The following is a 14,463-nucleotide window of genomic DNA, read 5'->3' as shown; positions in this document are numbered from 1 at the left end:
ATAGAGTCACGGGCCAGGTGCTGTGATTGCTGCTCTGCTCCCCGAAAGGATTAATGCCATCCGCGCTTAAAGCAAACCATACATTCCTTGGGTCCTTTGCAAACTCATCCCAGTACTTTCTCTCGATTTTTCTCCACTGCGACCCGTCAGCGGGTGCTCTCAACTTCCCATCTTTCTTTCGGTTCTCACTGTGCCATCGCATCAACTTGGCATGCTCTTCGTTTTTGAACAGACATTTCAACCGTGGTATTATAGGAACATACCACATCACCTTCGCAGGAACCCTCTTCCTGGGGGGCTCGCCATCAACATCACCAGGGTCATCTCATCTGATCTTATACCGCAATGCACCGCATACCGGGCATGCATTCAGATCCTTGTATGCACCGCGGTAGAGGATGCAGTCATTAGGGCATGCATGTATCTTCTCCACCTCCAATCCTAGAGGGCATACGACCTTCTTTGCTGCGTATGTACTGTCAGGCAATTCGTTATCCTTTGGAAGCTTCTTCTTCAATATTTTCAGTACCTTCTCAAATCCTTTGTCAGCCACAACATTCTCTGCCTTCCACTGCAGCAATTCCAGTACGGTACCGAGCTTTGTGTTGCCATCTTCGCAATTGGGGTATAACCCTTTTTTGTGATCCTCTAACATGCGATCAAACTTCAGCTTCTCCTTTTGACTTTCGCATTGCGTCCTTGCATCGACAATGACCCGACGGAGATCATCATCATCGGGCACATCGTCTGGTTCCTCTTGATCTTCAGCAGCTTCACCCGTTGCAGCATCATTGGGCACATCGTCTGGTTCCTCTTGATCTTCACCAGCTCCCCCCGTTGCAGCATCACCGTATTCAGGGGGCACATAGTTGTCATCGTACTATTCTTCTTCGCCGTCTTCCATCATAACCCCTATTTCTCCGTGCCTCGTCCAAACATTATAGTGTGGCATGAAACCCTTGTAAAGGAGGTGGGAGTGAAGGATTTTCCGGTTAGACTAAGACCTTGTATTCCAACATTCAGTGCATGGACAACACATGAAACCATTGTGCTTGTTTGCCTCAGCCGCATCGAGAAACTCATGCACGCCCTTAATGTACTCGTGGGTGTGTCTGTCACCGTACATCCATTGCCGGTTCATCTGCGTGCATTATATATAATTAAGTGTCCTAATTAATATAAGTTCATCATCACATTAAAACCAAAGTGCATACATAGTTCTCATCTAACAAAATATAGCTCTCCAGAGCATCTAATTAATTAAACCATACATTGAAACTATGTAAAACATTTCAATGCGAAAACAAATGCGATCATAATCGCAACCAAGGTAACAATTGATCCAACGGCATAATGATACCAAGCCTCGGTATGAATGGCATATTTTCTAATATTTCTAATCTTTAAGCGCATTCCATCCATCTTGATCTTGTGATCATCGACGACATCCGCAACATGCAACTCCAATATCATCTTCTCCTCCTCAATTTTTTTATTTTTTCCTTCAACAAATTGTTTTCTTCTTCAACTAAATTTAACCTCTCGATAATAGGGTCAGTTGGCATTTCCGATTCACATACATCCTACATAAATAAAATCTATGTCACGTTGGTTGGCATAATTTTCATAAACAATAAATGAACCAATAGTTATAAAGATAATATATATACCACATCCGAATCATAGACAGGACGAGGGCCGGCGGGGGCGGATACCAAAACCATCGCACTATATAAGATGCAATAATAAAAGTAAGAAAATAATACAAGTATCTATGTGAACATACAAGTAAGAATATTTTTCCTTTCAGAAAGAAGATAAGAACAAGAGGCTCACCACGGTGGTGCCGGCGATGAGCTCGGCGCGGGTGATCGACGGCGGTGAAGACGGGGACGGGGCGTGACGGACCGCTAAACCTAGACAAATATTATGGAAAATGGAGCTTGGAGGTCGAGCTTGGAGAGGAGAAAGTTTAAGTAGTGTGGCTCGGGCATTCCATCGAACAACTTGTGTGCATAGGAGGTGAGCTAGAGCACCATCAAGCCCTCTCCCCCCTCGGCCAGAGAAAAACAGAGCACTGGGGTGCTCTGCTCGCGAGCGAGGGGTATATATAGGCACCTCATTGGTCCCGGTTGGTGACATGAGTCAGGACTAAAGGGGAGCCTTTGGTCCCGGTTCAAGCCACCAACCGGGACCAATGGTGGTGGGCTAGGAGAGAGGCCCATTGGTCCCGGTTCATCCCACCAACCGGGACCAAAAGGTCCAGATGAACCGGGACCAATGGCCCACGTGGCTCGGCCGGCCCCCTGGGCTCACGAACCGGGACCAATGCCCACATTGGTCCCAGTTCTAGACTGAACCGGGACTAATGGGCTGACCCGGCCTGGACCAAAGTCCTGTTTTCTACTAGTGAAAGATGATGAGGGCCAAGCATCCCTCGAAGATAATCATGACAATGACTCAACCCTTCGAACTGCTACACATGGATCTTTTCAGTCTCACTCATTACTCAACTCTTACTACTACTGCTTGTCTCTATGGCTTTGTCATTGTTGATGATTATTCAAGATATACTTGGGTGCATATAATCCTTTACAAGACTGAAGTGCAGGATGTCTTCAGACGCTTCGCCAATCGAGCAATGAACAACTATGGCGGCAAGATAAAGCACATCAGAAGTGACAATGACACTGAATTCAAGAACACTGGCCTAGATACATATCTTGATACTTTGGGAATCACACACGAATTCTCAGCTCCGTACACACCATAGCAGAATGGCATCGTCGAACGCAAGAACAGAACACTTATTAAGATGGCTCGAACGATGCTTGATGAATACAAGACTCCAAGAAAATTCTGGCCTGAAGCCATTGACACTGCATGCCATATCATCAACCGTGTTTATCTTCACAAGCTTCTGAACAAGACATCCTATGAGCTCCTTACTGGCAAGAAGCCAAATGTCAGTTACTTCAGAGTATTTGGAGCCAAGTGCTGGATCAAGGATCCACATCACACTTCAAAATTTGCACCAAAAGCACAGGATGGTTTTATGCTTGGACATGGAAAGGATTCGCACTCCTACAGAGTCTTCAATCTCTTTCATTACAAAGTGGTTGAAACAGTGGATGTGCGGTTTGATGAGACTAACGGCTCACAAAGAGAGCACTTGCCAAATGTGCTAGATGATGTTCCATCTAGTGAATCAATCAAACTTTTGGGAACTGGAGAAATCATACCTTCTGAAGCTCAACCAGAAGAAGAACTTATCATCTCCGCACCCGATCAACCTGAAGACAATGCTCAGCCTGAAGACAATCCCTCTAACAATGACAATGATCAGCAAGAGCAAAATCTTCGTCCTGTACATCCTCGTGTTGCAAATGAAGTACAGATTGAGAGAATAATCAATAGCATCAATGCACCAGGTCCACTCACTCGTTCAAGGGCAACACAACTAGCAAATTTCTATGGGCACTTCGCATTCGTATCAATAACAGAACCCAAGAAAGTTGAAGAAGCCTTCATGGAACCTGAATGGATTCAAGCTATGCAAGAAGAGCTTCAACAGTTTGAGATGAATAATGTATGGGAACTGGTTAAGCGTCCTGATCCTCGGAAGCACAATATAATAGGCACCAAATGGATATATCGCAACAAGCAAGATGAGCATGGTCAAGTTGCCAGAAACAAAGCTCGTCTCGTTGCTCAAGGATACACTCAAGTTGAAGGGATTGACTTCGATGAAACATTTGCTCCTGTGGCTAGACTTGTAGCCATACGCATACTGCTGGCCTATGCAAATCATCATAACATACTTCTATATCAAATGGATGTGAAGAGCGCTTTTCTCAATGGCAAGATTGAAGAAGAAGTGTATGTTGCACAACCGCCTGGCTTTGAAGACCCAAAACATCCTGACATGGTATACAAGCTCAACAAGGCACTGTATGGCCTCAAACAAGCCCCTCGGGCTTGGTATGACACACTCAAAGACTTCCTAAAGAGCAAAGGCTTCAAATCTGGTTCCCTCGACCCCACTCTCTTTACGAAGACATATGATGGTGAACTATTTGTGTGCCAAATATATGTGGATGACATTATCTTCGGCTGCACCAATCAGAAATACAGTGAAGAGTTTGGATATATGATGCAAGAGCAATATTAGATGTCCATGATGGGTGAGCTGAAGTTCTTCCTTGGTCTTCAAATACGTCAGCAACGCAACGGCATCTTTATATCTCAAGAGAAGTATCTCAAAGATTGCCTGAAGAAGTTTGGTATGCAAGACTGCAAAGGCTTCACGACGCCAATGCCAGCCAAACATCATCTGGGTCCCAACGACAATGGTAAAGAGTTCGATCAAAAGGTATACCGCTCCATGATTGGTTCTTTGCTTTATCTATGTGCATCTAGGACAGATATTATGCTTAGTGTTTGCATGTGTGCTCGGAACAAAGTAATCACATCACTTAGCTGTGAAGCGAATTCTTCGATATTTGGCTTACACCCCAACTCTAGGATTATGGTAACCGGGCTCAGAGTTTGATCTGGTTGGATTCTCGGATGTTGATTATGCTGGTGACAAGGTGGATCGCAAGTCTACATCAGGCACATGTCATTTTCTGGGACGATCACTTGTATGTTGGTCTTCAAAGAAGCAGAACTATGTATCTCTCTCCACTGCTGAATCTGAATACATTGCTGCTGGATCTTGCTGCGCTCAGCTTCTATGGATGAATCAAACACTCAAAGACTATGGCATTCATCTGAAGCAAGTGCCACTCTACTGCGACAATGAAAGCGCCATCAAGATTGCCAACAACCCAGTTCAGCACTCGAAGACAAAGCACATTGAAATTCGTCATCACTTTCTTAGAGATCATGTTGTGAAGGAAGATATTGATATCATACACGTCAACACTGAAGAGCAATTGGAAGATATCTTCACCAAACCCTTGGATGAGAAGAGATTTTGAAAGTTACGATGTGAGCTAAATATCTTGGAATCCTCAAATGTCCTGTGATCAGGCACACATCCTAACACTTATGCATATTGATGACTTAGATGTGCAACACACGAAGTAAAGTATATCTTCAATCAATGAAGACATACATTCTAAGTGTGAATACATTAATGTGGAATTTGACTTCGGAGCGCCACGATAATTGTGCGCCGTGTCTGGGTCTAATACTTCCTATACGGTGGGTAACGCCACCACAAAATTCGTCTATTTGAAGTGTTTTACCCATGGTGTTACATTTGCTGTGTCTTCACATTTGGTTTGGCTTCAATCTCAACATGTCTTCATGATTATCTTCATTATGTTGATCATATATATATATATACTAGTGTTCTGTCCTCTACAATATTCACTTATAGCTATGTCTTCTTGTTGAATCTTTTGAACTAAGTGAATGTGATCGGACCCTAACCTCTCTATGCTTTCTATCTCAAACTCTATCTCTCCAAATCATATGCATTCTATTGAAACTATCGAATATCTTCTCTGCGTCCTTGTCAGTAGAAGATATAGAGACAAACATTAAGTCCGTTTTCAATGCTAATTCGTTCACCTGAAACCCGGACAAGTGGGAACGACCACCCGACAATCCAGGCGTGCGTGGGAACGTGGAACAACCTCTGATATGTTGCATGATGACCACGTGTTCTTCAGATGTGAATCGCCAGGGGCACCTGTGTAATAACGCTGTGCCGTCCCTGTCCCTATAAATACACGCCTCACCACAGTCATTATCCTTTCTTCCACTCTCGCACGAACCCTAGCGCCACCGCTAGCCCTCGACGACGCCGGCGGCGAAGCGCTTAGCTGCCGCGACCTCTCCGACGCTGTCTTCACGCCGGCCGCGGACATCGTCTTCTCCGCCGTCGCCGTAGGTGCCCTCCGTCGCCAAGTTAGGGCACGAACGATCGAACTGCTCGGCCTCCTCTTCCACTCCATCTAGCAGTTCCTTGTGTGGTAAATAAAACTTCCTTTTTACGGCCCCTTTGATCCTATAGATTCGTCACTTTCTACCACAAGCAGTTTCTGTTCACACAAGTTGGATCTATCTCATACTGCATCTCATAATATGCCTAGTATGTTCACTTATGCTTCATAAAGTAGTTAGATTCCTCACTTGTACTGATCCGTGGATTCGTACAAACCTGGAACCAACTCCTTATCTATGAGTGAATGTCTTCGCATGATGAGGTCAATGTCTTCTAAACTAATTTATCTTCAAAATCTTTTGAGAATGCATATGACCTCTTCCCCTTCCCTCGCACCTTAATGCTGTCATAGGTACATGTCCGTGGGAGAATCCCTTGGTTCTCATAGTCTGCATTCATTTGCAGAATTCTTACAGCATCATATAAATTCTCCCGAAGCCAGTTCCTGTTTGTCCAGCAAGCGGAAGTCCTTGAAGCCTTTGAACGTATTGAAGCCATTCAGTTTAAAGTTCATGGCTGCAGAGAAATCAGCAAGGAAGGGTGGCAGAAAGCGTCAAGGTGAAACATCAAGAGATCTGCCCGATAACCTCTCAGAACTGTACAAGACAGATCCAGAAGAGGATTGCAATCAGCGCAAGACACGAATCCAATGGATTCGATGATATTGGGCAGAACAGTGGTTCAAGTACAGGTTTGTGACAAAGGAATATGCTGAGAAGAATGCCATCAAGCGACCATGGGGAGACATCCTATACAGAAATCTTCAACCCAGGTCCAGAGATGAAGCCATTGAACAAGGCTTCTATCCCTGCATGGTCCGTGGACCACAGCCCGTGGATGCTGACCCATCGTCATTGCTATGGTGTCGTGACGACAATCTGTTCAAGCGCAACTTCCAGTTTGCCCAGAATTCAGCGAAGCAGAACAAGAAGTCATTGGGACTAGACTTCAACCCTGGTCCCTCTGCTCCCCGTGCTGACGGCACACATGATGTAGAACCCAATGTCATCGGTCCGTTCTACAACCTGGATGGCCTCATCACTCACATCTCAGTTCAAGGTGCCAAAGTGGATCATTCTGATGATGATGCTGACACTGATGAAGCCCCAGCTCCTACTCCAAAGCCACAGAAGCCAAAGCAGCCTAAAGCTTCAAAGCCTGCCTCAGCACCAAAAATCTCACGGGCGAAGCCACTGGCTACTGCACCTCCTGAAGACAGTGTACAGTCTGAAGATCTGTCACGCATCTCCAAGCCCTCGAGAGTCAAGATGCCTCTGCCACACACCAGCCAAGAACTGACTGCTGCTGCTATTCTGTGCAACGATGCCATTGATCTGTCCAGTGATGAAGATCTTGCAGATGACGCTCTTGAGCAACTGATCAAGAGCAAAGAAGAAGCAGAAATCTTCAACAATTTGCCTCTCTTTGACGTGGCAATCATCCACGACTTCATTGATGAGTGGTTTGACACACCCAACCTCAGCTTTGAAGACCTGCAACTTCCCATTGGCCTCAGTGTCGCCTTCCATGGCGCCATTGCTTCAGAGCTAGCTCTAGCTCAGCGCATCGTCGAACTGAAGCAAAAGATTGACTTTGAGAAAGCTCAGTTCAAGAAGCATATGGCCAAGCTCAGCGTGCAAGAGGTCAAGAACTTCAAGATCATGCTGCACGAGCTCAAACAAGCCTTTCTCAAGAAGCGTGAAGAAGCTCAAGGTTCTCATGAGCGCATGAAGAGCCTGGCTGACAAGTGTGTGCAAGCCTACAATGAGGCTGAGAAGTGCAAGGCCCTTGGGCGTCCTGGCATTGACCCCAGGATGGCTGCAAAGAAGAAGAAGAAGCCCGCTATGGCCGAACCCGACGCACCAAGGTAGGAAGCACATCCCATTGTCTTCCCAACCAGCATGACTGGCTCGAAGCCAAAAGCTAGGTCTACCGCTTTAGAACTGAAGAAGACGAGGACTGCTGAGGCTGAAGCCAGAAAGAGGAAACATCCTGAAGCCTCTGCTGCTACTCCCTCCAAGAAGAAGCGCAAGACCAAGAAGGATCGGGCTGCTCACACAGAGCCCTTAGTTGTTGAACCTATCTCCATGGTTTGCCCTGCCGCTGAACATCAAGAGCGCCAACTGACTGTCCATGAGCCTGCTTCCACAGAGGCTCATGAAGCTGAAGACATTCCAGCAGCTGATCCCACCGCTGCTGAAGACATTGGTCACCATGACAATGTTGACGATGATGTAGTTCTTCCTCTGATCGAGCACCAACAGGTATCATCGCCTGTGTTTGCGCACAACGAACTCATCAGCATTGGTCGTCCTCTAACGCCAATTGCTCAGGATGCATCATGGGCTGATCACCCACAACAACAAGTCACACCACCCCGGCAAGAAGAAGAAGAAGATGACTTTGAGGCCCAGCCAACTCCATCTCCAAAGGCGTCGCCAGCGTTACGCAGGCTTCACAAAGGACCAAGGTCTCAAGTCTCCGAGTGTGAGGCTAAAGCTGCTGAAGACATTTCGGCTGCATCAGCCGATGACACCCAAGAAGAAGAACATGCCCCTACTCCCCCAACTACTGAAGAAGCTGTTCTTGAGGAGAACGTGTCTGTGCCCGACCCTCCAGCTCATCAAGTGGAGGTAGAAACTCTTGAGGCTGCCACCACCAACACGAATGATGCCACTGACGTAGTCATGGCTGAAGCAAATGTGGAGCCTACACCAACCCAAGAACCAGAAGTCAACGAAGCCAATGATGCTACTGCTTCTGTTCCTGCGCCTGCTGCTAGTCCTCACTTTGACTATCATATTGAGCATAGGCCTCAGGTACAGAAGCCAATGCCAAGGTTGCCCAGGTTTCCAGGTCCTGCATCAGCACCTGGATCCTTTAATGTCAATGGCTTCAAAGCAGACAATACCTTCTTCAACAGCTCCAAGAACCCCTACTCAAGGGAAAGAATATCTTCTGATCGGGTCTGGAGTTATCCGCAGCGAAGTTATTACTCATGCATTCTGTACAATCAAGGTTGCATCTTCCCTCATATGCGTCTTGACACCGAAGCAATAACTGGTCTGCCCTGCTTGGAAGAAGCTCTGGATTGCTTCAAAGAGGTTGGCTTGTTGCCTTTCGTCACCGACCAAGAGCACTGGAACGAAGAGTTGCTGCTCCAATTTTATGCCACACTTCACATACGTGGTTACAACAGAGATCCAAAGACTTGGGTCCTTGAGTGGATGACAGGAAATGTTCATCACGAAGCCAAAGCCTTTGATATCATTAAGCTCACTGGTCTGCCCACTCCTGGAGATCTCTATGAACCTGGATGTCAACTTCACAGTGAAGCTATGGAGAGCATCTTTCAGAAGCCTGAACCGAACATGAGTCAGATGCTCAGTATGATGAAGCCTTTGCCTCAAGATGCTGCATATCCTAAGGAGTTCTTTGTTGAAGACCTTGAGTATCTGCCACAGACTATCTATCACATTATAAGGCGAACTCTCTGGCCCATCAAAGGACATTCTCCACATGCAAAGCTGGAAGGTGCAATGAAGACTTTCGTTTTCTATATTCTTCATGGCAAATGCTTCAATGCACAAGACTTCTTCATCCGCCAACTTGCTGCATCAGGATCTGATCTTTTTGGCTTGAAGTTCTACACTCCATGGATAATGCGGCTGATTAAACTCCACTCAACTATCTCATATCAGCCATTTGCTCGCAATCATCGGTTCTTTTTGCCTGATGTGGATATGTCCGTTGAAGCCATTTATCCAGATCTTGCCAAGGAACCTCTCAGTCTTCAGAATGCGGAGCATCAAAGTTTCACTCAGAACATTGAAGGAGTTGAAGCAGTCACTCGTGTTTATCCTCTGGCTGGTACTACACGTGCACCTCATCGTGCCCTTACTGAAGCCACTGAAAGCACTATTGCCCAACGACTCAAGAAGTGATCTCGTGTTCTGAATGACCGAGAGCTTCTGGTTGCTCTTCATCAGAAACAGGATAGGCATCATGACTGGCTGAAGCGCCAAATACAAAGCCTCTTGGTGGATGTCAACCGCATTCGCAATCTTGCCACCAAGAATGCCTTTGTTGCCCATGAAACCTGTCGGCGTACATGGAAAGGGCTGACGCTTATGTGTTCTGAGGATGATCTTCAAGAGGATGGCTTCTTTGAACGTTTCAAGTTTGACTCCACACCTCCCTGAAGGACTATGCTGCGACGAACTCCATCTCTTGAAGAATCTGAGTTCTCTTCCTCTGTGGCAACTGTGAATGCCAGAGTGATTGAGGACGAAGATGATGCCACTTCACCGCCCCCTACTTCTGCACGCATCGACACTGCTCCAAGTTCTTCTGCACCGCCAAACACCACCGACGACCTTGCTGCTTCACCTACTCTTCATGGGAACGAGTAGATGCTCTATGTCTTCAAACCTTTTTGGTCCTCACTGACAAAAGGGGGAGAAGCATATGAGTTTGATAGTCTTCAAGCGGGTCCATATGGGAGGTTACTTTATGTTTTGCCTAGTGTTTACAACTCTCGTTTTGATACATTTGGTTCTTTGAGTTGTAACACTTAAACTCGATGGTCGTCTGCTACTTATTTGCTATTTTGTGATGCGATGATAAATTCCGCATGTGCGACGATAAATTCCAAACTTAGATCATTTTGCAGACGTCCATTTTTCATTATGCATGTCATTATCTTCACATACCTTTCATGCATGATGAATTGTCATCATAAGTTGAAGAGGATCTCCACAAGTACAACCTGCCATGTGCATTTGCATTCCAAAAGCAAATTACTTATATGCACATCTTCAGGGGGAGCCCTTGCAACTTATGAAGACAATTCCTTATCCTTTACAATTTCACATATTATATTCCCCGTTGAAAACTTCAACTAGTTTGTCATCAATCACCAAAAAAGGGGGAGATTGTGAGTGCATCTAGTGCCACCCCTAGTTGGTTTTGGAGTATTGACGACAAAACTAGTTGAGGGACTAATGTGTTTGTGAGAAGTGCAGGATAACACAGGTAGAAGTCCCTCATTGATTCGGTTTTCCTACTAGAGATGACCCCTAAAAATGTATGAAGACATTGAAGTCAAATGTGGTATGTGAAGACATTCACCTTGAAGACTATGACAAGAGAAGACATTGCATGAAGACTATGGAGCGCGAAGACTTAGATCTTTCGTAGTTCTTTTTCTTCTTTGTTAAGTCATAGGAACCACCGTACTTTTAAGTGGGGTCCAAGAAAACCAGTCAGAATGACTGAAGTGATGCTTAACCAAAATCCTATGTCTTCGAGTGAAGACTATGAGAGCGAATCTTGTTCAGAGTTGGACAAGTCAGCTTTGCTTGTAGCCCAAGTAAAGTTGCCGTGTGTGTTTGAAATCTGACCATTGGAACACGTGTTAGTTCCTTAGTGACCCAGGGTCATTTCGGACAAATCAGGTCGGGTTGCCTAGTGGCTATAAATAGCCCACCCCCTACAACCATAAACGGTTGGCTGCTCAGAGTTAAAGTACGGCTTTTTTCATTTGAGGGCAACCCACCTTGAAGCCTTTGAGAGAGAATTCCTTGAGAGGATAAAGCCCTAACCACCCAGAGCCAAAGAGTGTTAGGCATCACATAAGTCTTCTTGTCTGTGTGATCTGAAGACTTATTACACTTGAGGACTGTGAATCCTCCAGCCGGTTAGGCGTCGCATTCTGAGCATCCAAGAGTCATTGTGGATCACCAGTGAACGAAGTCTGTGAAGGTTTGGAAGTCTACATTGAAGACTTACCAGAGTAATTGGGCAAGGACTGGGTGTCCTTAGCTCAAGGGGAATAAGGTGAAGACGAGGTCTTTTGAGTTGAATCTCAGCCTCCCTAACCAGACGTACAGTTGTCACAGCAACTGGAACTAGTCAAACAAATCATTGTCTTCAACGAGTCACTGGTTTCATCCTTCCCTTCCCTTTACTTACTTTTGGTTCTTGTGAAGTCATTGTACGATAGCATCACCATTCGACTTCACTAAGTGATTACGTGTACTGATTGGCTTCTCAACATCTTCCTACCTGATCCTTACTGCCTAGCTGCTATTTGTCATTATGCTTTCACTTCATTGAATACATGACTATGGTTTGCCTAGTGTAGTCTACCTTCCGCTGCATGATAATAGGTTTATTTCTATCGCTTGTCTTCGAAACTTACATGTTTTGAAGACTTTCATAAAAATCGCCTATTCACCCCCCCTCTAGTCGATCACTAGCACTTTCACTTAGCTTTGGGTTTGATCTTGCGGTGTCCTTTCCCAGTGACAGAAGGGGCAGCAAGGCACGTATTGCATCGTTGCCATCGAGGATAACAAGATGGGGTTTATTTCATATTGCATGAATTTATCTCTCTACATCATGTCCTCTTGCTTAAGGCGTTACTCTGTTTTTAACTTAATACTCTAGATGCATGCTGGATAGCGGTCGATGAGTGGAGTAATAGTAGTAGATGCATAATCGTTTCGGTCTACTTGTCACGGACGTGATGCCTATATACATGATCATGCCTAGATATTCTCATAACTATGCTCAATTCTGTCAATTGCTCAACAGTAATTTGTTCACCCACCGTAGAATACTTATGCTCTTGAGAGAAGCCACTAGTGAAACCTATGGCCCCCGGGTCTATTCTCATCATATCAATCTCCATCACTTTAATCTTGCTTTGCTTTTTTACTTTGCTTTTACTTTTTACTTTGCTTTTACTTTTTACTTTGCATCTTTATACCAAAAATACCAAAAATATTATATCTATCAGATCTCACTCTCGTAAGTGACCGTGAAGGGATTGGCAACCCCTAATCGCGTTGGTTGCGAGTAGCTATCGTTTTGTGCAGGTACGAGGGACTTGAGCGTGGCCTCCTACTAGATTGATACCTTGGTTCTCAAAAACTGAGGTAAATACTTACGCTACTCTGCTGCATCATCCCTTCCTCTTCGGGGAAAACCAACGCAAGCTCAAGACGTAGCAGGTCACTACTGGTATGTCGATTAATACCTCTAATTCTATCTTGCATTTTTCTAATTAGGAGATTATTTATAATGCAAATCAATTAGTAGTTTCACTAGGAAGTAATGATAGTGAAATTTCAAATTCCGTTAATGATATCCTAGATCTAGAGGCAGAGTGGGCTTTAGAGATGATTCGTAACTTAGCAGCAGTTAAACCCATGAATGATTCTGATTTTGATGCTTTGGGGGTTAGGGTGCTCGATAATTTTTATGCGGATCTTATACCTACCCTACCTGAGTCTGAGGAGGACGATGATACATCTGAGAATGTCGTGGTTAGACCTTCTGAGCCTGGTGGTGAGGACCGGCTGGAGAGTCACAACATTCCTAAACGCAAGTGGAAGCGGAAGATCTACCCGGCTTCCGCAGTGTGTAGGAGTGCTAGGATCTGTACGGCTAAAAAATTTCATGACGAAGTATGAAAGGAATCTTTTGGAATAGCAAATGTCTGAAAGACTTTTCTAAAAGAAGGTTTCTTGCAGAGGCGTCTATCGAGCATAGGTTGGATTTTATCGCATTGTCGAAAACTGGTAGAGACAGTTTGTCACCACAATTTCTAAATACTTTATCGGGAGGTATTGATTTTGACTGGCATTGTCTGCCACCAAGAGGGAAATCGGGTGGGATCTTGCTCGGAGTTAGATGTGATTCGCTCGAAGTCCGAAGTGTGGTGATGGGAGACTTTGCAGTTAAGTTTCGGGTGCGGTCGAAGGCTGATGGGTTTAATTGGGCTCTGGTGGGGGTATATGGTGCTGCACAACCCGAACTTAAACCTGAGTTCTTGGCTGATCTGGGTAGGATTTGCGGCTCTGAGCAGCTTCCAATCCCGGTGGGGGTGATTTCAACATCATCAGAAGGTGTGAGGAGAAGAACAATGATAACTTTGACGGGAGATGGTCGTTCATGTTTAATAACATCATTGAAAGCTTGGATCTGAGAGAGATAGAGCTTTCGGGGCGAAAGTTCACCTGGGCTAACGCGTTGCCAAATTCAACGTTTGAAAAGTTGGATCGATTACTGGCTAGCGTCGAATGGGAACAGAAGTTTCCCTTCGTAACAGTTCAGGCACTTTCCGCGGTATTTCTGACCACATGCCTTTATTTCTAGACTCTGGTGAGGCCACCCACTTGGGAAACAAGAACTCGGTTTCGTTCGAGCTTGCTTGGTTTGAACGAGATGGCTTCTTTGATCTCGTAGCCAGAGAATGGGCTAAGGATGCAGGAGGTAGGACTGCGCTTGAGCGTTGGCAGAATAAGATCAGGCACTTGAGAACTTTTCTACGTGGGTGGGTGATACGTCCATTTTGCATCATGCTTTTATATCGATATTTATTGCATTATGGGCTGTTATTACACATTATGTCACAATACTTATGCCTATTCTCTCTTATTTTACAAGGTTTACATAAAGAGGGAGAATGCCGGCAGCTGGGATTCTGGGCTGGAAAAGGA

General features: G+C 45.2%; 1 pseudogene; it reads left to right on the top strand.

Annotated features, from left to right (window-relative positions):
- The window catches only part of LOC147967481 (uncharacterized), a 37,481-nt pseudogene extending 24,047 nt beyond the window's left edge, over positions 1 to 13,434 (top strand).
- Positions 13,435 to 14,463: the final 1,029 nt, after the last annotated feature.

The sequence above is a fragment of the Triticum urartu genome, chromosome 5A (genome assembly GCF_056163025.1).
Source record: "Triticum urartu cultivar PI428250 chromosome 5A, HENAU_Tu73, whole genome shotgun sequence".
Lineage (NCBI taxonomy): Eukaryota > Viridiplantae > Streptophyta > Magnoliopsida > Poales > Poaceae > Triticum > Triticum urartu.
The sequence above is the reverse complement of the archived record's forward strand: the minus strand, read 5'-3'. Positions and strand labels throughout refer to the sequence as shown.